At 37.3% G+C, this 25,576-nt stretch overlaps 1 protein-coding gene across 1 annotated transcript in view; it reads left to right on the top strand.

The window, feature by feature from the left end:
• Positions 1–10,737: 10,737 nt before the first annotated feature.
• AGR3 (anterior gradient 3, protein disulphide isomerase family member) overlaps positions 10,738–25,576 on the top strand; it is a 144,691-nt gene continuing 129,852 nt past the window's right edge. Inside the window, exon 1 of the mRNA XM_033511872.1 lies at positions 10,738–10,877. The gene's annotated coding sequence lies outside the window, so the exon portion shown is untranslated. The remainder of the gene's footprint in view (positions 10,878–25,576) is intronic.

Genomic DNA, 25,576 nt, shown 5'->3' with positions numbered 1-25,576 from the left:
AAGACCCCGAGCCTCTGGTGGCCGGCGAGCCGTGCGAGCGGGGCTCCCGCAGCCGGTGAGAAGGAAGGTCAGCTCCGAGCACTCTTGTAGCCCCAATATCAGAAAACAATCGGGGGGGTGGTGGGTGGATGGGAATAAATCACAGCCTTCAGGCTGACAGGCATATGACACCACCTCAGTGGCACGGTGAGGTCCGTGTCTGTCACTCCCACTCACCCGTTCGCCCCCCCCTTCCCCTCTCCGCCGGGCTGACATCGTCACAGCCGCAGGTCGCCCCAGCAGAGAAACCCAAAATAACACGCGACCGCCCAAAATAGGGGGCTACTGGGAGAGATGCGGAAAGGCACCGCGCTCCACCGAGGACAAGGACAGCAGGACACCTGGGGACAGAAAAGGCATCACTGGGGGCAAGGCTGTTGCTCGCCAAGCACCGGGAGGACCGGCGGGTCTCTGTGACCGAGGACGCGGCTCATGTCTCATTAGGTGATGAATCCCTGAGATATTACGCTGACGTTTTCGGCTAAATGCTTGTTTCAAATGAAAGGAGCCGCATGGGAAAGTTACTGCCAAACTGTCGGCTAGTAAAACCATCCGATGAGAGCCCCGGTGCCGCTCGCTTCCCCCGCCCGTTCTCTCCCTCCGGTCCCTTTCGCCGCCGCTGCCGCAAGCATCAGAGCTCTTCCCTCCCTGGAATAACCGCAATAAATTTTGTCTGAACGCTAAACTTGGGAGCCCGGGAGTCGCCCTGTGTAAACACAGGTTGTTTGGGGTCGCGGCTGAGACGAGAGTCGGAAAGAGCCCCCTTTTCTCGCTTTCCGACGCACCCGCGCCCCGTGGGGACGGTCCTGCAGCTGCAGGCTCGGCCCCGGCCCCGCGGCGCGGCCGGGAGGCCGAGGCAGTGTCCGTGGTGCTGCTCCCGCTGCCCATCCGCGGGGGCTGGCCGGGCTGTCAGCATCGCACCCGCGGCGGCAGGCTCGCCCCTTCCTTCTCTGCTTACGGGTTACACGGGCGTTTCTGCTCCGCTCTCCCGGCGGAGGAGATAGCGGTGGTCCCGGAGTTATCGCACGGCAATAAAAACTTAGGGCTGAGCGCGGCGCCCGCCCCGCGGCCCAGAAGCTTCCCCCGGGGCGGTCCTTTCGGTCCCGCGGGTCCCGCCGGGCCGGGCCGGGCCGGGACCCTCCGCGGGAGCTGGCGGCGGGCATTAGGCGGCATAACACGCTCTTGGTTATCAGCTTAATTCCTAGGGTTTGGTTCCCTGCGACCCTATGCCAGGGGCAAGGTACACCGAAGCCACAATAGGCAGATAAAATTGACTAAACCTTAAAGATGCTAGTGGGCTTGTCAAATGCCAGGGATTTGTCAAGCGATGTTTTGGATAAATATAGTAAGAGGACTTTATGCCTTATCAAGTCAATGCCTTGTAGTCTACAGTCCTCCCGAATTTCTGACCTAACATTTTTTGCAAAGGATGCCAACATTTTGGTAGCTTCTTTCCTCTTCCTTTCCTCTTCACTCTCTTCTCTCTTCACAAGAACATACCAGCACCCTAGAAAAAACAAGTGGATAGTACTGTGCATGTCTTCCTTCTCTTTTCCAGCCCCTTTCTTCTTTTGATTTTAGAGCTGAAACTGGAAATTCATGCACTTTCTTCCCTCCAAACATATCCATCTATGGAAGCACTGAGTTTCTTCCAGCCTAAACTTCCCAGTCTCTTTCACTGGTTTCTTTCTCTGTCAACACAAGTGGGCTCTGATCACTCCATACAATATAAATTGCTGCTCTGCTTTTGTTCTTCTCTTCACTTACATTATCTTCATGCTAAAAGGTTGCAGTCATTGTTCATGGCTCCTCTTCTTCTAATTTTTAATTTAATTTCTTCCAGTCTTTTATTTATTCACTTTGAGATTGAACAAAGACTTCTTATTCTCCACTGGCCTCAAGATCACAACTCCTGAGTTACCTGGGTAGCAGAGACCACCCATACTTATGCTGTCTTATTTACTAGCTCCAAATCTATGGGGGGTTACATGAAGAAGGAGGAAGCCTCCCATGATGGACTGTCTCAGTATTTTTTCTATTTGATAATTTGGGTCCAGTAGAGATGTTGCCTCATATAGAGTGTAAAACAAGAAAAACTATACAACCATGATTCAGCAACCTTAAATCCCCTTCACAGAATATGTTTTTTTGTTGGACTTTATATAATTTTTCTTTTTTGAACTAATGTTTTGTCATGTTTAACAGCATGTTTGGTCTTGCAAAGGATGACTGTGGTTAATGTCATGTGGATGATTTAAAAAGGTTTAATTCCTATGGAGATCACTTTCATGCATATAGTACTCTCATCTCTTCTCATTTTATCTTTAGGCTACTACCCGGGTGTTTTACCAGGTCTGAATTAATTATGATTATTCCACATCTTCCTGGAATAAATTCTCTCAAACCACTGGCAATCACTTTTCTCCTCACACTCAAATCCAGCGTTTTTGCACTTATATATGAACTGTGATGCCAATCAGTGATGATATTTTTGAGAAAAATATGTTTGTGCATCTAGTGAACTGTGCCTTTCCTCATCCCCAGCATGTGTGAGGTCCAGTATCCAGTATGCCTTGCAGTTATCATCCTCTGAACCTTCCAGAGCTCTCATTTCTCAGCAGTCACACCTGTTGCCCTAACTCCAAAATTAGCTGTATAGTTTTGTTCCACACAGTTCCACATTCTGCCTGATTTCTGCATCTCCTGCCCTGAACAGTTGCCTCCTAAGCTCTGTCTCCTGGCCCCTCACTCATCTCATAATGTAGGGGCTATTTGGAAGATGGGACTTCTACTAAACAGAGAGAAATTCCTAAGAGAGCTGGAGATTCACAAGGTCACTATGAGACCAACAAAAATCTTGTCATTTGAGAGGAATTTATAATAATTATAAACACTGCTTGTTATCTGAGGGTCATCTCTGACTCATTTCTAGCTTTTATCCTACTCTTTCTGTCCATGGCCAAATTTTACTTCCGTCAGCTTAATTCTGTGTGCTGACTTGTTCTGGCTGTTTGCAGTGCAAATAACACAGAAGAAATCTAGGCTGGTTATCTGTGATTTCTCCTTCCCTGGAGACATGGAAAGAAGATTGAGATTTAAAACTCTGATTTATTTATCTCAGGTTTTATGGATATGCAGAACTATTGCTGATTTTACTGTTATTTTCTGTGTTCTGCTAAGAAGAAATAACTATGGCATCTCAGATGAGTCTCTTCCTACTCATTTCAGGGAAGTAATCATCTGTGAAAGATGAATGAGAGTTAGTGAATCGCCTGTGTATGGATTCTTTGGTGACTGGCAGGATCATACAAACTGAGAAAAAAGGATTGTTGAGGGAGATTCTACCCCACTTTTTAAAACTTAAACAGAAGTAACTATATAGAGAACAAAGAAAGTCGGTAGTGGGACTAATATTACAGAAGCCTCATTTGCAGTTACCAAATGTCCTGTCTACAGTTTTAATGGGAAAATGGGATTGACATTAAACTTCCCCCTCCCTCCGCCTGCTATTTATATTTTTGTACATACTTTTGTTATACATATTTTTGTACAACATAGGACAGAACCACCACATTCTTTTTATTTTCTCCCATCCAGACACCTGCCTCCCCATTCCCTCTGCCCTTGCAGGTGCTTCTGATGTATTAGTGTTTAAAATCACACACAGTTTCTATTGAATATTTAACTTGGGGAGCATTTCCAGAAGTTGAAAAGCCATATCAAGGATGAAAAATATGAAGTAAAATTAGTATTTGGACAGGTAGAATACAATCCTCACATAGTTGGTCCTGCTGATAAGTCTTGGTAATAATGGTGTTTCAATTATTTTTAAATTCATTGACTTTCACTAATCCAATGTAATCTATAGTCTTAACTGTTCCAGCAGAGCCCCCAGAAATTCTTGAGTAGATGAAAAACACATTTAAAGACTGTGTTTAAGATTTTTTTGACTTGGAAAAAGTTTGGGAAAATAGTAAGAATCTGTAAGGCAGAATCACGATTTTGCTCAGATCCTATGATATATAAACCAAAAAGCATATTGCACCTCTAAGTACAGGGATAAAGGAACAATATTATTATAAAGTATAAAAGTCAGTACATTGCTTAGTATTCTCAGGTTTTTTCTCATATGCAGAAACAAGTAGAAGAGAGAAAATTTATACAGAAGCTGCCTCTTTATTCAAGAGAGCCCTTTTTTAATCTGAAATGAAAACATTCTGTATATATCTATACAGATATATCAAGAAGTTTAAATGAAAGTTGCCTGCCTGAAACATTCACCAATCCTCTTTTTCCTACAAGCACTGAAAGTATATTTTATATTATAGCTAAAATAGACTTCCATTATTATGTCCAAAGACCTTTGGTTTTGTCCTGAAAAGTAGAGAGCCATTCATTTTAATCCAACATAATCCACTCCCAATCAAGTACTGGAAGACATAAAGCAATCAGTGATAACAAGTCATCTCTTCCCAAGGCAAGTAAGGATGACCCAAGAGAACCTCTTAACCAGGACACCAGCAGTTAGCAGCAGTATGACAGAGAGCCATTCCTTCCTTCTCCCCTCCTTCCTTGTTGATGAATAAATTTATGTTTGTTACATGAATATACAAAGATAAGTCTGCAGCTACAACTCTAGCAAGAGAAAAATACTGGTTTTGCATATATTGTATGATGTTTCCCGCAGTCAAGCCTCCAGGATCAATACGTTATGTTCCCAGGATCCTTCCCTGCCCCTGAGGCTCCCTGGCACAAAATGAATCAGACCCTGACCATTATATTTCCTTTGTTTCCAAATTAAGGTGATTGCATGCAAACTGCAAACAGCCACTGGCCTGTGCTAGCCCCTGAACTGCCCCTGGGAATCACATGGGAACATGCTGAAGCTGTCTAAAGGATGACTTTAACAATTTACATCTACCAGTGGTTCTTTTAACAGTCTGGAAGTTCCACGACACTTGTTAAATTTACTAATACACATTTAACCTCGGAAAACATTTGCGATGCTTTTGGCCATAAATGTTCCAAATAGCCTGCAATCACTAAGATGCAGAAGCAGGAAAGTTTTGGTCACAACAATAAATCACCATGACAATCAGCAAATGTGGGCAGCATATGATCCAGCTGCACCACAAATACAATCTTGTTGCACTGAGACTTTCTGTCCTCTTACACACACAGCAAATACATAGAGAGCTGATCATTTTGCTTCTGCTTTAAAAACACTACTGCACTCTATTTATTAACAGGGCTTTGTTGCTAAATTGGCTTAAAATTTTAACAAAACCTGTGGTTTGAGAAGTCCTGAAACAAGCTCACAATTATGATGGCTGACTCAGTAGGCAGCAAATTCTTTCTGCTCTCATCAAGAGGAAAGGGTATATATAAAGCAAGACTAGTTGCTAAAAAGAAGTCTAAATTAGACATGACAATGCTGTTTCCATGCCAGAGTTTAATTTCTGTGAAAAGAAACTTGAGCTAATTTTAATAAATAAATTTAGGTGTCATGCCTTTTAATTTAACTTTATGAAACCTTACCATGACTAAGATGAGCTACAGGTATTGTATCAATGGCAATTGCATTATTTCTTATTCTACTGGGACTTCCTATTGAATCAAGAGAGTATACAAAGAGAGGAATATAACAAAAATAGTAAATAGATACACAGATATCTAAATGCCAAAGACCAAGTGTAAAACTAATATGAGATCTGTATAATTACACAGAGAGATTTCCACAAACATAATATATAATTAATAATAGAGAAGAGCAAACAAACAAGTCCAAACACAGTGATTTTAATACCTGCTCAGGGAATAGCCTGCTTGAGAACAAAATTGTGGTCTGTGTTAGTTTTATTTTCATTGACATGATACAAAATGCAGTCATTCCTTGTGTCCATAGTTCTCTAAAGCATAGTGAGCTGAATCTGTGTCGTCCCTAACAACTAATTGCCCTACCCATCATTTACTTCCTTCTGTCACAAGGAGCACCTCTCCAGGCAACATGCTCAGGACTTAATCCTAGACACTTTTTCTCATTGAGAACTTGTATTTTTATAGACTTTTATTCCCATCCAGAGTGACTACAATTTTCTGTCATTCCAGCTATATATATATATATTTCATCTCCGACTGAGCCACCTGAGGAAGTGAAGAGAGGAGAGGAGACAATATATCTGTTAGGGCAGGAAAGCAGGGGAACAGCTGCCTTTGAAGAATTAAAGCCAGGATGGATCCTGAGAGCTACCACATTACATAGGATAAACTAGAACACTGGAGAAAGGGTAACGGGAGCAGGTATCTTTTCAGTGGGAAAAACTTGAATGCTTTTATTCTGAAAATGGCAGTCATGGCTTGTTTTTTCTTCTTAGCATTCATAGAGAACATGCATGTACTGAAAACTGCCCACAAACCATTTTATATATTGTTTGCTTTATCCTTTCTATTTTTTTTCCACATTTATCCTGTTAAGTGTCCTAACCAGACTGTGTTTACATGTATCCCTAAGCAAGCCACAACTGTTGCTAGCTACATATCATCTTTATAGTCTCATTATCTCTGGTTCTCTGAATTCTGTCTGGCTCACAGACTAACTTTTAGTATTTAACACTTGCTTGTAATGAGTCTTCTCAAAGCCTTCTAATCAATGTACCCTGTATGCAAGATAAATGTTTAGCTCCTCAGTTAGAGTGACCTGCATGTTCATTTTCCCAACTAGCTAGCTAGCGTCAGCTTCAGAGTAGAGCCTCGGGTGTTGTCTGAAAAGTAAGATTTTAACAATCTCAGCTATGCAGAAGCTGTCTCTTATATTTTATTTTTTTTTTATAGAACCACAGACCAATGTCTAGGGTGCTCTTTTCAGTTCAGAACATCCTTTAAATATTTTTCTGTTTACAATAATAAAGATACTGAATAATGAAGATGCTGAATAAGAAAACTATCTGTCCAGTGAAAAAAAAAAGCTGTTGTGTTCCTTCTAAGGAACGCTGCCTCATTTATAATTTGTATTTTGGATTATATACATATAACATTGTAAATAAAGGACAAATAAAATACTGGAGTCAATAAGAGATATCATGGGCACTCTTTGCAATAAAAGGTCTTTTAAAAGATGTGGTTGTTTTTAGTCAATGTCTTTAATCCTCTAAAAGCACTTGATTAAGCCAGCTTTGAAACCTGCACATTACCAGTTTTTTATGTCAGTTTTCTTAGCAATTCTGATCATCTCAGCACAATAGTGTCAGAACTGTTTCTTCAGTATTTTGCACAAATATTCTTATTATCCTGGCTCTACAACAGATTGCATCAGCAAGATACCATGAAGCTTTAGAAGTTCACCCTAACTTTCCCTAGTCAATGGATCTATTATCTAAACTATCTGCCGGAGATTAAAAGTTGCTAATTTCAGAGGTATAAAATACTGCTTATTTCTGAGGGTGTATGTCATAGCCAGTTCACAGCTTCTTTCATAAGGAAGACTTACCAAAAGGGATGTCCTAGAGGCAGCAAAACTCCAGCAAACATTACCTTTTCATCCAGGATTCCTTTTATAGAAATTCCCTGAATTTTGAATCTGAGCTCTTTCAGCTTACAAAGTTAAGGGTGAGGTTTCTCTAGTAATGTGCAGCATGATATATGATCCTTCAAAAGCAGTTGATAGTCTTTTCAAGGAACATAGGACAGTATTTGGGAGTAGGATTTGAAAAGAAACCAAACAATAAGCACAGGAATTGGGTGAGATGATGTCATCTATGTTAAAAAAGACAAGCAGCTGCATGTTGGTCTATCTGAACCTTTCAGCTGGCCTTCAGGCTTGCCTTAAAGTGGCCTGTGGTCTGCATAATGTCTCAAGGCCAGTGTGATATGTTTTAACTGAGTTTCCAAAGATGAAAGAATTCCTGTATTTGTTTCTACCTCAAGCCTAAAAGAATCAGGAGTTGCAGCTGAAGGTTACTTCGGTTATCAAAGTCATCTGGTTGAATGAAATGCAACGACTCTGTCAAATTTTGTATTTTCTGTTTTGTTTGCTTGTTTCCTGGTAAAAATTCCTACTACATCTACTAAAATATAAATAGTTGCAATAATATGAAGTGAATTGAGTCTATGTTGCATTCAATTTCCTAATTCTATCAGAAGAGAATATCTGGCATGGTGTTTTGCCTGCTAAATAATAAGATAACACTGTGTTATTCATGGTGCAGTTATTCATTCCTTATCTGATAGAAGCAATTAAGCATCTCTATACAATTTTGAGATGTTTAATAACAAAAAGTCTTGGGACAATTTATCAGAGTCACAGAAATGTTTAAGTCCTACATTCTAAAAGTAGGTTCCTATAGTACTTTTCTAGAAATACAATCAGAATAGAACAGGAAGATAAAACTGATAAAAAGCAAAGAGAACAAGCACAGCAAATAAGGAAATCCAGAAATAACAATAAGCCAATAGTTAAAAGAGGTGGGTATTGAAAACTAACAAAGGATATGGAGCAGCTTGAAACCAAAAAGAAGACATTAAAAAAAATCTGAAAAAAGAGACAAAAGAGAAAATGATTGAGTTCCACTAGTAGCTCATAGAAGTGTGGAAGCTGTCATCTTGTAATAGCTCATTTAGAAAAGTCACTGTAAGAGCTAGTGATCAATATGTTGTTACATTAAAAAGAAATTTCTCAGAGCTTTAATGCCAGTAGTTACAGTGGCAGAGAGCAATACTAGGAATTCTACAAATTTAACAGAGTACATATATCTGAGCAGCAGTATCTGGGTCATTGCTGACATCTAAACTCTATTTAATTTCCTAGGTATGTTGCTTTTCACACTCATGTTCTAGAATTAGCCAGTCCAAAAAATGGACAAAGAGAGGGCATGATATGGGAATAACCTTCAGCTTGCCCCCATAGAATTTTCTTGTGTCTTTTGGCTCTGAAGAGCATATTGTGAATTTGCAATAATTCTTCCTCAGTGAAGCCCTCAGGGAAAGGCACACGCAGGGAAACCTCCACCTCCCCCATCACACAATCCTTCTGCAGTAAACTGAAAAAATAAAGTCTTTCTAAAAGGAGACCTGAAACCAATTTTACTTTGGGATATTAGTCTTCCTGTCAGAAGCTCTCCCCAGTGACAATTGTTTCAGCAATCCATGTGTCAGAATGTTATGGCTAGATAATATTTGTTAAAGACATATTGTTACCCTCATACAAAATATTTATGTTATTCCCATAACATTCTCCATAAGTAGAAAATATATCTTTTCTGGTCTCCATTGTTTCAGGCCAAAATTTGAACCAAAGTCATGACAACATTTATAATAGACACAATGAGGCAATTATCTTGATCAGGACAGAACCTGGTAGACACCTATGTGTGTTTTCCTCTTGTTTTCCTTCCCTTTGTAACTATGCAGATGGAAGAAACACAGCTCAGTGGGTTTTTTGCCCTTCATCACAAATTTTCTATTGTAGGCAGAGCAGAATAAAGAAAACTGCCAGTTAAGGATTTTAAGCCTAAAATAATATAGTTCCTGATAATATGGTTATGATATGATGATTATATGATGATTATGATATGGTTATTATATGATGATATGAAATATGGTTACCTTGAAATCATGGCTGCAGGTGACTTGAACTGCTTTCATAAAATGAAAAAAACAAGAATTTCAGATATGTTTGTGTCATTTTACTCTTGTTGTGGTTATTGATGCTCTGACTTCGGTGAGTTTGTTCCTTTAACACCTACGTACATTCTATCCACAAGCAGATAAACAGTTGCTGCTCTAACATAATTCACACAGAATGATGAATGACTTTTAATGTGAAGATGATGCTCTAGATTGTTTAGGCTTGTGGTGGCTAGAACCACTTCCTGTGATCTTCTGCAAGCTTATTACAGCTGCATCTTTTTATATATATATATATATATATATGCATCAAGCTGTTCTACAATGATTTATATATGCCTAACATACAGTCAGATAAAATAACCATTTCTTACACCAAGTTCTATGCAAACCCAGAGCAGAATTTTACATAAATTAATAAATGCTTCTGATTTAAGCCACAGCGTGTCATGGGGGAGGGAAGGGAAAAGTAATAGTATTATATCCTTTCTGTTGTTAAGTTAACATTATTAAGACTAGCCTTTTCAAAGAGATTTTTGGTGTTCACATGGTGTGAGAACATCCAGTATTGGTAATATTTGATATATTAATTTATTTGAGGTTCTTTCACACTGGTAATATATTTGCATGTATCCAAACAGCAGACATAATATGTGTTTTCTGAAATAAAATTTGATAATTTAATTTGGATAATAACAGAATAAGCTTTAGATAGTATTCAGAATTTTAAGTCACCTGTGTTTTCTTTATGAAATAAAACATTACTTTGAGTAGCTAGGTCATTTCCATCTATAAAAAGCACAGAAATCAGTGTTTTGTCTGATAGTATTTTCCAATCCCTTCAATCTATTTAGCTTAACAGATGTACTGAGGCACACAGATGGAAACAACTCAATCTTTTTCAAGCTTGATGCTCAGGAAAATAATCAGGACAGAGATCTGGTGACACTGTGCCTTGTGTTCTTTGTAATTGAAACTATTGCAGTGGTGATATTGGAAGAAAAATAGTATTACTTCTTAGGAAACTTTGGATTTCGTGTTGGTTATCTAATACCCAACCTATGTCATTCCCAGAAATCACTCCAGTTCAAAGGAAGTGGCTGTCCTACTCAACTCTGGGTGTCATGCTGTTTCTGTTGGAATTACATCCAAACTTCAGATGCTGGTAGACCCTGAGCCTGGCTGCAGGTGGTGGCTGCATTCCGTGGTGGAATAAGGTGAGCTGAAATTAATACAATTTTCTCTCTTCCTCTATCTTTATTTCCCATGCTCCAGTTTACACTAGAAGACAAAACATCAGTAGGGAGGAAAGTTGGTGTGTGCTGTGCATGAGGTAGCTGACCTGCAGGATCAGTTACAAACTGCTCAAGATTGTTAGTCTAAATGCAGTCCAGGAAGAGATATTAATGAATATAAATTCAATAGAAGATAATCAGAGAAGGTTACTTTTCCAATTTCATCATACTTTTGTAAGGAGAGATAGGATTCAAAATAAATTTCTGATGGTGCTCCTTGGTTTGATGAGCAGCCACCTGTACTGCCAGATGTACAGATCCTCAGGCTTTTCTACCTTTCAAGTCAGTATTCTGCATCTAGTCACTCCGACCAGCAGTCAGGTAGCAAACATTCAGCATGGCTCACTCAGGAATTTCTGCTGGGATTTGGACCCTACAGGACTTTCCTTGGGGGGAACTTGTCCCAGCGTGTTTGTGCTGACACAGGGTTTTAGAAACAAAGTAATTTATATTACTTTTTGCAAGGTAAAAAGCCTGTAGGAAAAGTAATAAATAAATAAATCTTTGGAAGCAAATCCCTCCACTGAAAAGAAAGCAAGCAAAAAATCACCATGTTGTTTTGAGCTGCTATCAATGGTACATTTTTGATAGCTTCTTCTTTCTATTCAAGCTTCCAGTTATTTTCAGGATTTTTGATATTTGTGGTTTCCCATGATCAGGGATTACTGACTTATCTATGTTTTATTCCTGCCAAGCACCCTTATCCCAATCTACCCAATATTCAAACACTTTTCTCTATAGCTTTGAAGAGGTTGAGGGAATTTGTACCAGTATCATTATTGTACCTTTGTATCTCACTTTTTAAAGTCTTCCTTTATTGCTTTCTTTTATCTAATGCCTTGCTGTTGAGCAGACAGGCAACAATACAAAGCCAAACACATTAGTCATTGAAAGTACCTCCCTCATCCTTCATCAGAATCTGTTTTGTTTCTTCTGCAGCTGTATCTTACACAAAGACACATTCATGAAATCTCACACAACTTTGATTATTTTGAAGGCATGGGGAAAAAACAAGAGAAAAACAAACAAAAAATCCAGAACTAGAAATATTCTCTTTAATTTCTTTCATACTGAAATTAAATTATATTCTTCAGAATATATAAGAAAATACTCAGGATGTATAAACCCTGTCCAAAATACTTGGGAAGTGATATGAGATGTAATTGAAACAAGTACTTTTTTTAATATTTCTGAAAATATTTTCATGCACTTTTACCTACTGTGACACTTACTGTGTTAGTAGACAAACACAGAGGTTGAAATTAGTACATATAAATCATTCTGACTCATAAACACAATGGAAAATTGCAGGTTTAGTGTGTAAGTTGAGACCTGTTCTTAAATATAGACTCTTTTTTTTTCAAGAGGTGAAGGAGAAAAGTAGGAGAGAATAAGAAAAATTATTTATTTGGCTTGAACAAAACCAGCAATAATTCAGACTTGGTCGAAAAAATGAACACTTCCACATCTCCAAGTTAATTCTATATGAATAAAATTGAAATTCTAAAAATGAATGAAATTCTATAAATGAAAAAAATACCTTAATTTGAGCATGGGTTAAGGTTTCCAGCCTTAGGAGTAAACACTTTAAAAAGCACTGCAATCTTTTTTTTTTTCTTTTTTTTCAATGTCAGCTGAAACAAAGTCAGGATTAGTGCTCAGTGGATTTTCTGAAGTAAGTGACTCTCATACATAACTAAACTTCTTGGATCCAGCTCTACTCAGAATCGTTATAAATTTGCTTTTTGCCATGGGTTTATGCAGTACCATTAACAATGATTACAACACAGATCAGGCTCAAAGTATGAATGGAATCTCAGGCACATTTCCCATGTGTTATTTATTCCACTTGAAGCTCTTCTGATTAAATAAATAGACATCAGTTTATATTCTGCATAGTAATAAACAGATTTGAATTATGCTAAGAACCTAGGCCTTAAAAGGTCAGAATTAAATTGAATATCCTGCCTGAAATCTAACATAGAATACTGTACACTCTTTTATATATCATATTTCAGTTACAAACACAATTAACAACAATACAGGTAATAACAATATCAAAACCCAGTAGCAACATATTGATACTTAGTTACCAAATTTTTTCTGAAGAGCTATTGTTAGTGTCTGCAAAACAATACAAAACAGAAGAGATCCCAGGTGAGTGTTGTTAAGGAATCATTGCTCTTACACATTTATGTCTCAAGCAAGCATATGGATAACAACAGCACTAATTAAAGAAACTCTTAAGCGGGTCCTGAAGCATAAGCATACTGGAAAAACCCTGGTTAGGCAAAACCCTGGTTAGGCAAAGCCCTAAGTCATGCCTGTTTTCTTTCATTCCATATTTTTATCCTGGATGGAAACAACATCAACATTCTCTCTCAGCTCTCCGAATAAAGCCTCCAGGAATCAGGTGTTTCAAGATCAACAGAGGCAACGAGAATGAATGAGGTTATAGGGTCGTTGTAAGCAACCACAACAGGAAATTCACATCTATTGTTTCAAGCACCATAGCAAGCATTTAAAAACTTCTCTGACAGTAAGCTGAGATTCACAAATCCATATCCTTTGGTCTTAAGGGAATGTCCAATGGCTCTGATTCTGCAAGCAGAATTGTTATTAACAGCTGTTTGTTCATCTCAGTTTGTGAAGAAGGAAAAATCATTATTAATGTCAATGTGAATTCTTTTTATGTATGGTACAACCAACCAGCTACAAAATAAAAATCTACAAAAGTGAAGAGAGAGAAAAGTCCTAAAACACATTGTCTAGGTAAAGTTATCCTCATGGAATCAGGCTATATGGTGAGAATGAGCCTGTGGATATTGTTTATTAATATTAATATTAATATTAAATATTAATAAAACAATTTATATTATTAAATAAATATGGTATAATGTCAATAAATTTGAAAAAAGTAACCTGAAAACAGCATGCAAACAGTTTCCAAAACCAAGGAGAACTGATCTAAAGCTTGGAGACAATGAAGTCGAAGAGAGGTTAATCTGATCATGCAGCAATCCTTATGACCTCTTTATGTTGATAGGATCATTCCTCTTAAGCGGAATTAAAACTTATGGAGGAATAAATATGCTAAACTGCGCTGAGATGAAAATGATTATCAAATTATATATGGCTGAAAATAGCTGTGATGTGAAGGCTGCCCAAGAGACAGCAGTGCTGTCACTGCATCACTACTTGCTTCTGAGGGCAAGGGGCTGATTTTGAATAACCTGCTTCTGCAGGAATCAGTTGATTTGCTCAGTGTTACTTCATTAATTCAGGAGTCTTCTCTCTTTTCCAGCATTTATCAGACCACAATGAGGCATTTATGTTTTACATTTGCTTCAACTAAAAGTAAAGCTAATGAAATATCAACCAGCTTCCATTCATGTCAGGTCTGATTTTGGCAGACTGAAATTAGTAAGTGCTATTGTATTTTTTGTATCACAATTCATATGCAGACCTGGATGTTTGAAAAAAAAAATTAAACTAAGATGCCTATCATTTAACATTTTGAAAGAAATCCAACAGATTCAGAATTTCTGATACAAATTGTGAATACAATATTTTGTGTAGTGTGTATAAACATTGAAAAAAGGTTAAAAAGCTCAATCAGCTTTCATACTTTGAAACGTGTGGAAGCCAAAAGACATTTTTACAGGGACAGCAAAAGAACTGAATAAAAGGGAAAACAGATTTAATGAAAATGCTCAAGAAAATACTTTTCTTTAATTGCAAAATATTACTGTTAACAACATTCACTTCAAGCTTTTACCTCATTGCAATTGTGTCCTCCTTTGAACACAAGTAATCAAATTGCCTCAGTATAATTTAATTCTTCTGGGCGTAATAAGCTTAATGCTTTATATAGCAGTGCTAAACCTAACGACTGTACAGAGTCCTGTAAATGCGAAGAGCAGTCGTCATTGTATAAATCATCATGTGCAACCATCCCAGTTTAGACAAAGCCATAAACTACGCCAGAGAGACTTCAGAGGTGTCAGCACCTGGCACAATACAAAACTATTTGTGTGAGAGAATTTTCCAGCCACTAAAAATGTATTTACAAAGCATGGATGCTCTTTTTTTTTTCGTTTTGCAAAACTCCACATCATAGCAGAGTATGCTCAGATGCAGTTTCAGAAATATTTTGATTAAAATGAGTTATCAATTACTTGAAAATAATTGCCCTCAAATATTCCCTTACACTCTTTCCAGCTGTGAGAATTTCTGAGTAATAATGCTTTCTAGGAGCAAAGTGGGGAAAGCAAGACACCTCATATCTCACTCTTTTTATTGTAATGCTGAAGGCTGTCTGTAGTTGGTATGTGGCATATAAAAAGACAAAGTATAGATAGGTCTCTTTATATTTTTTTAAACCTGAGGTGAATTCTGAGTATATAGACAAATCTCCTATGGAAAGGCAGCCAACTTTTTATTTAAAATATAGAAAAAATATTTTATGTAAAATACAGTTTTGATTTTTTAACCATAAGTTTTGTTTAACCATAAGGATCAATATTTGAATTGATATCATATGATTAAATTAGGTACTTATTTTGGAGAATAGATATTATTATTAAGATGAATTCATAATATCTTTCATATCCAAATTTATTTTCCTTAAATTGGGAGTTCCTCTCCTCAACTACTGTAAAACATCAGTTCTGGCAGAACTATTTAAAATATCAATTTTTAAAAACTTGCTTCTTATGCTAAGTGTGACATAATATTTGGATTATTTGAAAGAAAGGTACAATATATATTCAAGTTCACCCTCTGGTATTTGCTGTTGACTTTTTTTAATCATAAAATGCCTTCAAAATGAAATCAAAACAAACAAAAAACTCCAAAGGAACAAAACCCCCCTTGCTTTCTTTGTCCTGTACAAGAGAAAATATCAGAGTTCTGAATAGACCTCAGCATTTCAGGACTTGTTGCCATGATGTATTCTTAAAATTTTGTATGTGTGTGTATGAATTATTTTGCAGAAATGTGAAACCCATTTGTATGTTTGTCATGGCTATGGAACTTACTGAGCTGACATTTGAAAAATACCTGCAGCTCATACTGTCTCCAGCTTTGGGGAAAACTTGTGGATTCCCACAACTCCCAAAAGAAGGAACCTATGGAAACATTTTGATTTGCCTAGGTGGTGTGACTAACTTCATCATCTTCTCATCTCCAAACAAGACACCAATTGTCTCTCCTCTTTTGCAACAATTGGACACTACATTTAATATACAGGGGAATACTGAGAATCAAGGCGGTTCCAGGGAGAGAAGCAGAGAAATGGATCCCTCTTTGCTTTATACACTTGGGGAGCTACTGAATGAAGGCATGAACTAAAATACAGTCCTAAGACCACTGTAAGGGTGTAAAGATGAAGTCATGCAAAAAGGTGTCAGCTCTCTTGAGGATTAAGGTAAAAGAAGCAAAGGCTTTCACCATAATACAAAATTGCCTCTTCCTCAAAGAGGCACTGTCCCACTTCAGTAGTCATGGTAATACCTCTGTATTTCATGTACATAGATTTCCATGTCAGACAAATGCTTCTGATTATTCTAAGACTTCAGTTTTCTTAACTGTTTTACTCAGCAAAGAGTGGAATTTTTTTTTTTATAAAAATGGGACTATAAATAGTCATTCCTCTATTCAACTTGACACATTCAATCATTTTTACCAAAACAAAGGAAACCAAAGATTTGAGGGGAAAAATGAAAAGAGGAGGAATAGTGAGGTAAAGTGTTTCCTGACTTTGTCAGACTTCTTTATTCTCAGAGTTTCTTCATCTTTTTCAAACAGAATCTACACAGAAACACAGTGCTGACAAGTCCACTCAGTTCAGGTTTACTTCTCTTTTCCCTTAAACATAATAAAAATGGCGACAAGAATAGCAAAGATGTTGCAGTCTATTAGCTTCCCAAGAAATAGAAACAATATTTAGCGTGTAAAAAAATGAAAAATTGACAGTGCACTTCAGTGCACTTTTAAATTATAGCTATAGTTTTTTCTTAACTTTGAAAAGATCTGTACTATTGTTTCACAAGTGGTTCATGAAGGCCATTTATTTAAAAAAAAAAAAAATTGATGCAGCAAGATAAAAAAGCTATTTAGAAAGATGTGCAAAGATGGAAAATTAAGGTCCAAACCTGAGATTCAAACACTCTCAAGATCTGCACACATTCAAATCCAGACATGAAAACATCAGTGTGTATACTGGCTCAGACCTAAAAACTCACACCAAAACTCCTGGTGAGCTTTTTGGCTAAGGCCTGTTTGTATTTATTAATCTTTATTATAGATTTAAGAATCTAAATAATTAACCTTTTATCTTTGCAGGAGATCTTTCTAAAGTTGTGAATGAAAGCAGTAGCTTCATTCTGATTATATAGACACTGACGTCTGAGAAAAATAAAAAAGAAGCATTGTAAAAAAGCCCAATATCCCAACATGTGGACCTACATTCCTAGATGGGGAAGGATTTCAAAATACTCTCAGGAGTTTCTCCAGCAGATGAAATGTCTCAATGAGCATGTCATTTATCTTATCTGTCAGGCCTGGTAACATGTAAAACAGAAGACATTACTTTTTTAGCCACCACCCAAGAATATTCTGTATTTTCATAAGAAACAATACAAAGAGCAGGTAAATTCTCTTCTTCTCATCTATGTCTAAAACAGTTGGATGCAGTTGACCTGCAGGGCTGGCATGGAGAAGACTGAACAACTGTAACCATCCTGTTAGCACTGAGGAAGCTGGAATCTAAAGCAGAAGAGTCAGGAAATAAATTAAAGGAACTTTATTTGATCATTTTATTTAGAAAGAGAAAGGCCTGGTTATAGATTAGATTATCCAACTTTATGTTAATACATTGCATCAGATAAAAAATAAGATATCTATGTTAACTCTAAATAAATTTACACCAGGAAGAGTCTCCTGTAAAATGAATTGAAATGCAGACAGGAAAATGAACAATAGTAGTTTTGGCAACCTCTGCCTTGATCCTTATTTTAAGGATTATTCAATGAGTAACCCAACACAGGTGTGCATGTACATCACCTATGGGATTTCTGTATGGGCTTTTCACTAAATGAACACTGTCAAATATTATATTTTGGCCTATATTTCATCCTTCTCTGTTGTTCCTCTGACTGGAACAATGGGAGGGATGGCCAGCTCCCCAGCATCTTGCTCTAATCAACACTTCTCAAGAGAAAGCAGCTCCCTGCAAATCAGAAGTATTCACTCCTCAGGTGCTTTCCCACAAAATCCTTCAGACGGGAGGCTTAAAATAAGCCCTTAAAGGGATCAGAGTGTGCTCCAGGGGAGTAGCTGCTTCTGTGTTCTCTTCTTTTTCTGAGAAAAGGATCAGCAAAACATCTGCTGTAGAATACAAAGTAGTTAGAAAAAAGAGGCTTTTTAAAGGCCTAAATAAGAATAAAGGAGATGAATCCTATAAAACTGATAAGTAGTATTAATATCCTACTTGAATGCAGTTTTGTAAACTACCAAAGATACTTCTGTCATATCTACCACTATTACATACAAAAATACAATAAATTGTAGCTTACTGCGAAGAAGATAGTAAAAATTCTAACATTCACAGTTGTTTGAGAAACCCTAAATCTTCCTTCTTATGTAATTGAGAGATCAGAATAAATGGAGTGCTATGGAATAAGATCACCCATGATCATGTAATTGAAGGCATCAGAGTAATAGATACATACAAATGCAACAAAACAATACTGATATATTTTCCTGCACTATAGTTTGTCCTCTAGACTCAGTAGTGTGTAGCATTTTCCACTAAGCAGTCCAATCTTCATGTTTTTCAATTCTAAGACTTATAATGTGAAGGACAGCCCTCAAGATGTCACCTGTGAGATACCTTGGCTATGGAGAAAAGTTGAAACTGTGCTATAGTTTTGTACTTTGTATCCTCTGAGATAAAATGTTAAAGGGCCTGATAGAGTAGCCAGGAAAGTAATTTCCATGAACTTTACCTACAGCATCATACATGTTTAAATAATTTCTGAGAAAAAATAATAAAAGAACGTTACTTAGGATATAGAAGAAACTGTTGAAATGTAGGTTTCAAATATTATGAAAGTCACACTCTAGCTCTGCAGCAAGTTCTGGCTTCCAAAATTACCTACTGCTACTAAGGTTTGGTTGCTCAGCCTTAGAAATTCCAGGAAAAATACATGAGAAAGGGACTGAGAATTTTTTGAAAGTTTTGTGACAGTAGTCATTGATGCCTGGACTGTTTCCAGGAACAACTGCTTTGAGGTAACAGGACAATTAGCAGCTATGAAGTCCAAAAATTAGAAATTAGTTTGGCATAGAAATCAATAATTTTGAGGAAAGGAGCCAGCTGAAGAGTACTTCATGCATCTGGCATCTGGTGAATGAATCCATACTGTACTGCTCTGTACAGCATGGAAGGATATTGTAGGAAAAGATCTGCAACTGGAAACAAGTAGCTTAAAAAAAAGCTTTCTGGGGACTGAGAAAAATTCTGTGTTGATAACAATATGTAAAAGCTAAAATATGAGGCTTCTTGGAGAAGAGTAAACCACAAAATGGGCAATGGTACAATGACTTGTAACATGACTGAAGTGCATATGACTGAATATAACCCCAAGAATAATATTCCAAAACCTTAGGATATATAAGTTTTGCTTATCTTAGTTTGCAGATAAGCTAAAAGCATATTTCTCTTAAAAGTGAAAACAATTGAGATTATTAATATATAATTAATTACATGACAAGTAAAAAAAAATGCTCTTTTTAATTTTCTAGAAATACTAATATTAATCTGTCAGTTCTTAAAGCAGGCCATTTTCAGTGCAAGTGAGAAACATGGAAATGGGATCTAAAATAAAAAAGCAGCTCTGAATAATGATTTAATACAAGGCTTTGTCTAGTGTTAGATGAAAGAAGGCTGTGAATAAACTAATATTCTTTAAGCCCTAATGGGATTAAGGCAGCAACATGATGCAATTTGATTATTCTTTCCAATAAGAAGCTGAAAGCATTTGGCTTTCACTGCCAGAATAGAATCACTCTTTTCTAAGCATTTTAAATTTTGATGGGATATCCAATATAACATTATGTGGATCAGCTTAAAGGCAGTTATGTTTATTTTCCTCTCTTCATTTATTATGTTGCTACTGATATTTTAAATAAAAAGATGTCTGCAATTCTAAGGTGAACAGATTCAAAAGCTGTAATTAACAAACTCGAGACATGGGCAACTCTAAATATATACAAACACAAGAAAAGTCTTGAGCCAAATCTGAGCATGATGAGTAAATTATTCTAAGAACCATTACTTAAGTATCATCAGCAATGCCAGGAGCAAATTGTAAATTGGAAACATGACTTTATATTTTCCCAGCTGCAGGCAATGAAAATTTGCACAGCCTGGCCTGCTTGTAATTGTGTGCTCTTAAATCTCTGTTAGAGAACCCTTGACTTCAGGGAAGTGACTAGGGCCACAATAGGCCTTTGTAAGTCCTGTGGCCACATTGGGTTTGGGTTGCTTCTTCCACCACACTCTAAGAGGTGATGCACTTACCAAATGACTGCAAGGCTCCTTTGGCAGGAACAAGTTTTCCACCCTCTCATTTTATATCTTTCTTCAGCTCAGCCTCTGATTTTAGTGTAAGTCTTTTAACCATATGATCACCCATTTTCTTGAGCTCATCATGAAAATGTCTGCTTCACTCATCCGTGGGCTCTGAGCATTAGCACATCAACCTCTCCCTGCATGTTTGCACTGCAGGTGCTCATGCTCATCCCAGAAGTCCACCTGTCTGCCAAAAAGAGAAGGTGTTATTTCTATTTTTTCAGATCACAAGTCAGTGGCATCACATATACATGAAACAAAAAAATCAAAACAGAATGATGATGTGGGGATAGTCTTGTTCAGTCATTTCCCAAATCCACAGCTTCTGTACAGGTTGAAGGAGCTCAAAGGTCTCTCTGAAATGCAAACATTTTCTAGTGGCAAAGAAATAAGGAATTTTGCCTTGGGATATTGCAGTATAAAGGGCCAGGTCAAAAGATTCAGAGAGCAGAGCTTTTTGCTACTTTCAGGTTGTCAGGTTTAGTTTGTGTTAAAAGGCACTGTGGTCCCTGGTGAAAGGTAAGAAGCTGTTCAGACCTCACAGAGAAAAGAAACTACCCTTCACTGAGGTTCAGGAGATGTTTCCTGCAGTCAGAATCCTTCATAGTCTAGAGACCTTGTTTATCTGCCTCAGCTCCCAGGGAAGCTCCTTGCACTGGGGACTCCATTGGCTTCCTGAGGGGGAATGTCAGACCTCTCCCTTTATGTGAAGTCTACCTAAGTGTTGAGGGAATTCTTCCTTCATCTCTCCTATTGCTCTCAGTTGTACCAGACCTAATAAATAAATATAGAATTTATTTCTAAAGTTTCTTTCTTTAAAGCAATGTTTAAAAACAATTTTGGGGGGCAGGGTGGCTATTATTTTTACTTTAAAATTTATACTTTAGTGGAAGTACACTATAGTGAGCAGATATAGTTAATCTTTTAAGGCAGATTTGCAGTGACACCATGTTGAACTGAGGTCTGCTATATTGCAGCAAAGCACTTTTGTTTTGGTGTTGACACTTCAATTTGACATTCTTGGTAGGCTCTAAAATGTCTCTAAAAGGGTGGCTGACACACCCCCCCTCCTTTCCTTTTTATACACCCCTGCCACTACATAGTGTGAATTTGGCTGCATGTATTTCAGACCAAAGCAACTTAGTAATGCTTTAAGTGTTACTCTTGTGTTCTGCTCGTCCCTCTAATTTAGACAGGGCTTGTTCCCTTACCATTTTTGTCAGAGTTAAATACTCACGTACATCAGCCCAGAAGTGAAAATTTCTACCATTTTTTGACATTTATACCACAGAGATATTAAACCACTTGATAGACAATACCTTTCTGTGTTTGTTAATCAGATAAAATGACGGAAATCCAACCACAGCTGATGAGTCATGCTTTCATTTCAATACCAGGTATTCAGTGATACAACCAAATAGTGAAATACAGATCTGAAACTACATCAATTGTTTCTGAAGGTGACAAAATCTTCAGTGTAATTTCTCCTCCCACTATATTTTTCTGGAGTCCTCTGTTTAAGAGGCTTTTTTCTTCACACAGAGACACTAATGATTCATTTTCCCTCACAAATAGCCCCATACCTACCAAAAAAAAAAAAAGGGAAAATATTTTAAAATGGAATAACTGGAGTGTTAGCCATTATGTTGCCAGCAACTGAGTACCACACAGCTGTTTTCTCACCACCCCCCACACGTGGTGGGATGGGAAAGAGAATCAGAAAAAAGCTAATACCTGTGGGTTGAGATAAAAACATCTTAATAATTGAAATAAAATACAATATTATAATAATACAATAGTAATAATACTAATGGAAAGGCAGATAAAAATTAGAGAGAGAGAAATAAAACCCAAGAAAGATAAGGGATGTACAGTACAATTGCTCACCTGTTTCTGACCAATTCCTGAGCAGCTGTTAGTCCCCCTGAGCCAACTCCCCCCAGTTTATGTACTGGGGATGATGTTCTCTGGTACAAAACATCCCTTTGGCCAATTCAAGACAGATGTCATGGCTATGGTCCCTCCCACCTTCTTGTGCACCTGCTTAACAGTAGAATATGAGACACTGAAAGGCCTTGACTAAGAGCAAGCACTATTTAGAAACAACTGAATATGAGTGTGTTATCTACATTACCCTTACACTGAGTTAAAAAAGCAGTACCAGTTACTGGGAAAAAAATTAACTCTATCCCAGCTGAAACCAGGACTAGTTTGTACAAAAATGAGAAGCAAACAAAGAAACATGACTTCTCAAAATGTCACCAGTGCCATAAGTTACATAAAGGGCTTTGAATCAGGTCACAGTTGCATGTAGACACAGTGTATGCTGTACTGATCAGACTGTCAGTTCCCTCTCCAAGGGATCCTCCCTCTTAAGAGCATCTGATCACTTCCATGAAAGAGCAATCCCATTGAGGTAAGAGGAATATATGATTGTCAAGCTTAGCTCAGCTTATTAAAATCTCAGAGAACAGGGGAACACCCACTTTCACTCTATGACTGCTTTCTTCAAGCATCTCAAATCAAAAGCATTCTTTTAGGGCTGGCTAGTAGCAAGAGAACATATAGGATACGCCCATGAACTGTGCAAAACTGAGCTCCATTTCTAACGGTGAAAAAAGAAAGAAATCCAAAGAATTGTAGTTAGAGAACATCATGGTACAACACCACTGAGAAAAGTTATAACCAATGATAGAATAGTGTTTCTTAGAATCACAGCTGAATACTTCAGTATTTGAATACCATGTTGCTTATCAAACATAATGCATATTTCTGCTTTTCATAGTAGGAAGCAGCCAAAGGAAAAAAAAAAATCATCAGTCTAGAAGGAGATAAAACATCTGTTACATTAACTACTTAGCTGTGGAAAGACATTTTCACATGTTTTGAAGAACCAGCCAGGGTATATGTGCACATTTTAATAGGCCATATTCTCTAAAATCTAGAATGCAGTTTAATTTTAATAATTAAGAAATGAAGTTGAGTTATTCTATAGTGAGGATATTATATGTAACATTGATATTTATAACTTATTTAAATGAGTAAAGGACTATTTTCAGACATTCCATTTTTCTCTCTCTTCTTGTTAAAGAAGTATAACTTTTTCCCATGTTGCAAAACATTATCACGATATTGGGGAAAATTTATTTTCAATTGTGTTTCATATGATATATTTTTATCATGGAGAACTTGTACATCTGAAACATTCAGGGTGGGAGGGATTGTGAAGACCTGAAAAATTTCTGTTAAGTGTGTCAGGCTGAAGAAATAGGAAAAAGAGAAGGCTGGGTATGAAATTACCTATGTAAGTTGACTGTATGAGTACTTATTTACCTAGAGTGATGTATGTGGCAAATATTGTAGCATTATCCCTCTGGTTTTGATTATTGCAGTGGAGTTGCTTGGGCTACCTAACAAAGCAGATGAAATTCTGGCCTTAGTGTCTGATGATCAGTAGTTATACACAGAAACATTTATAATGTGCTAGGAACTAGCACACCACTTATTTATTTCTGAGAATTCACACAAGCTTGATCTCATGAAGGGTTTGAAGGAGGCCACTCCTTCTGGGAGTTGTCCCCAGTTGAGAAAGGGAGCAGAGAAGCATAAGGATGCAAAAGTGTGGATTTCCAGTTTAAATATATGAACTCTATTTAGAATCTTGAGAAATGCCACCAGCAGTAGGGAGCTCCTGTCAATGAGAACTCAGGTTGTAACATGACAGACAGCTCCCACTTCAGCCTGATAAACTGCAGCTGGATAAGGAACCTCTCTGCTCTTAGGACTTAAAACTGAATTTTTAGTTGAACAAGTATTTCTTAGTATTGTAAGGACGCTTTGCTCTATGTAATAGAAATTATTAGATTTTATGGAATATCAACTTTGATATAAAATGTTAAATTATAGAAACAGTCTTCCCTGCAGTAAGAATAATGTATGCATCTACAACCTGGAAATTATGCAAATCACATAAATATCACATGACACCTTTCTTTCTAAATAGAAAAAAATATTAGATCATATTATTAGGGGATAATGTGCCAAGAGTGCAACTGTGAGAATAGTGTTGTTACTTGTCTTGTAACAAGTGTGTTCTTTCTGGAGGAAGTTATAAAGAATACATATTTCATCCACACATCACAAACTATCTACACTTCAGCAGATGTTTTCTCACAGCAGAAATTTTGAAATCAAAAAGTCAGTCTTCCTAACCACAAGATATGAATCACACTACCATAGCATGGAAACCAAGACAATGTACATTCAGAAATAACAAATAAAATCAAAGATAGTAGTCTATTGTGGTAACTATAATTCTTAAGAATTTCTACTGGAAACCTTGCTTGCTTTATGAACAAACCAGATTCTATAGTTTTCTTATGAATGACACAGATTCAAATTCTCTGAATAATTTTAGTTTGTATTTAGTCTCTTGTTTTAAATTATGTCTCACTGAGTTTTATGGGTATGAGAGACTGCTTGCACTTAAATTTTACAAGAATTAAAAGTAGAATTGATTTTCATTTCTCAAATCCTTCCATCACTTTGTTTTTTGCTACACCATGCTCTAGATTATAATGCTTTCCTTCTTGCAGAACTACAGTTTCATTATTCCAGGACTGAGGAGTCATGACCTGATTCTATTCTGACCATCAGGTGCCTCTGAATTAAAAAATAATAATTAAAAAATCTAATTTCTGTGCATCTTTACTTTTACATAAGGTTTGTTGCATCCCAGCTGTTACTTCTGCAAATGGATGTAACCTTGCAGGGAGATGTCTGACCCAGGTCTAACCTGGCTGTGCCTACTCTGCACTACGGCACAAGCAGCAAACACAGCCCCAGTGCCACTGCAGTGTGGTTTGCTGGAGAGGTGCTGGATCAACCTTTGCTGTGCTGGGACATGTGGCTTTCCCAGCAGCTGTAGGGCTGGCTCCAGTACAGGGCTCTGCTGGGGGCATTGCACCTCACTCACAAAGTTCTC

The sequence above is a fragment of the Parus major genome, chromosome 2, assembly GCF_001522545.3.
Source record: "Parus major isolate Abel chromosome 2, Parus_major1.1, whole genome shotgun sequence".
NCBI lineage: Eukaryota > Metazoa > Chordata > Aves > Passeriformes > Paridae > Parus > Parus major.
This window is presented reverse-complemented; position numbering and strand designations above follow the sequence as displayed.